Raw genomic sequence first — 2,604 nt, forward strand, 5'->3', positions numbered from 1 at the left:
AGTAAGTATTTCTAATCTCATTTCTACTCTTTTCTCTTAGATTTTTCAAGATTTAGATAGTTGAATCTTAGGGTTCTTCAATGATTTCAAAGGGATTGAGGTTTTGATTGATTATTTTGAGTTTAAAAGACTTTTATGGACTAGTCTAAGTGTTTAGTCGATTTAGTTTTCTTGGATTTGACATTTGGAGGAATTTTGGACCTAGGGTTTGTGATTTTTGGGAGGTTTATGATGGTTAATGATATTGTAATGATTTAAAAAGGAGTTTGATGGTTGCGGTATGTTAATATGAGTTAGCATTAAGGTTTAATCGGTTTAGAATTTTAATTTGAATTGATTTTTATATTTGGGTATTTTTTATGGTGAATTTAGATTGAGAACATTAGGGCTTATAATCAATTGTTGTAATTAGGAGACCATCATGGATTCCTATAGGTTGATTGATATAAGTTGTTAACTGCTATATTGAAGTTGTAAAAATTTTCAAAAAAATTGTTTCTAGCCGCCAAAGTTTGTTAAATTTCCCAAAAAACCTGTTGTTAACTACTATATTGAAATTGTTAATAGTGATACAAAAGTTGTTAACCATTATAATGAAGTTGTAAAAATTTTTAAAAAAATGTTTCCAACCAACAGAGCTCAATGACCAATTGTCGGTCCGGTGACCAGCCAGCCAATGGGGGCTTTGGTATTTTAAAAACAATAAATAAAATGAAGTGTAATATGGTCATTTCAGCAAACTTATAAATGCCAAATTAGTCTCTTGACACTAAATTGGGATTTCTCAAATTTAACAAGCCTTTTTAGCATTATGAAGTTCATTTGTCATTTCTATCTCTTTTCCCAAAAACATCTGTTTTTTGTCCCCCTCCCTCTCCATTCAGACCACAGTCCACAACTATGGCTTCCTCTACACCTGCCCTCTTCTCCCTCTTTCTCACACTGCCGAATCTCCTGGCCCCCATCCTTACGGCCATCTATCCCCACTCACCCCTAGTAGCAACGTCTCTCTTTCTCCACCCTCATTCACGGCGACAACTTACAATCTGGTCACGAAGAAGATCAGTAGGGACATAGCAGGAGTAGTAGGTGGGAAGTGAGTCATATGACAAAGCAAAGATCATAGAAGGACCAGTCCAACAAGCGGCAACATTGGAGGAGTCATAGCTAGAGTGAAGGAGCCACTATGACAGGCTCTTGAAAACCCAAATAAGAAAAAATTGAAGGGAGGAGTGCAGTGTGAGAGAAGAATGAGTGTTCTTGCCTTCTTGGACTTCCTATGGAGTCGACGGTGGTGTTAGCAATACGGTTGAAGGCATAAAGCTTCCTTGCAGTCCATCAATAGCGGTCACCGTCAGTGAGCAAAGCATCACGACGTCAAAACGGCAATGAGCAATGAAACAATTGCAAAGACATGAGAATTCCAAAATAAATTTCTTTTGCAAAATTTCTACAAATATTATTTTTAATGGGATAGAAATCAAAAACTATAGCTTCTCAACATGGATCTGTCACTCTTCTGGGATGTGTGTGTGTGTCTATTTAAGTTGGAGTTTAACTTATTGGAAACGGCAAAGAGAGCGTCTATGGTGACAAAGATGGGGGCTGGGATGTGTGTGTGTGTCTATTCTCAGATTTTGTTCAAAGTGGTACTGTTTATTTGGTCATTTTTTAATTTTTTAGGATTTATGCCCAACTTTGGAAGGGCATAACTTTCTGTACAAAACTCTGAATTTAATGAATTATCACTTTTTTTAAAGCTAAAAATGAGATCTATAATTATGTCAAATTTTAGATCCAGATTCATCCAATTGCTCAAAATCACATTGGTCAAACTTTGCTCCCAAAAAGTCAACTTTTATCTCTTTTTTCATACCATTCTTGTCTTTTCTTTTTCTTTTCCTTTCATCTAGCTTTTTCAATCATGCAACAGATGCATAGACATAATCCCTTAGTCAATTATCCATAAATAAAGTATCCTTAATCAGTAATATAATATTTCAACATCATTTACAATGATACATAACAACCCATAATAATTTACAAATCATAACTTCAATAACCTTTAGTTTAAAATTCTTCCAATATGACTTCCAATCCTTTGCTCCTTGCCCCTGGCAACACCACTTGAGGTTCCTATATTGTTTATACATTGAGGGGGTGATCTTTCATAGAAATCTCAGTAGCAATGAATCATAATTATCATGTCAATCAAGCTCCACAAAATGTGATATATTACAATGCATAATAGTCAATTTCAAGACCATGAATAGCACATTATTCCATCAAGGAAATTAGTACATATTCACATTTCATATCCATGTGCATTTGGCCAAAGCATATCAAATATCAAAAAGCATTCCATACTATAGTATAAATTAATCAATGCATAGAAACATAAAGCAAGCAACATATGCACATTATGTAAGTAAGAAAAACAATCAAATTAGATTCAAAGCTACCTCCTTTATACTTGAACCAATTTGACCTCTTCAATTCCTTTGGGTTCCTTCTTGTTCTCTTGCTCAATGTCTATCAATTCATGCATAAACACATTCCAATTTATCAATAATTCAAGCATAAATATAATGGCTGACATTAAAC

Source organism: Neltuma alba, unplaced genomic scaffold (assembly GCF_004799145.2).
Source record: "Neltuma alba isolate B1F8T4 unplaced genomic scaffold, ASM479914v2 tig00011561_pilon, whole genome shotgun sequence".
Lineage (NCBI taxonomy): Eukaryota > Viridiplantae > Streptophyta > Magnoliopsida > Fabales > Fabaceae > Neltuma > Neltuma alba.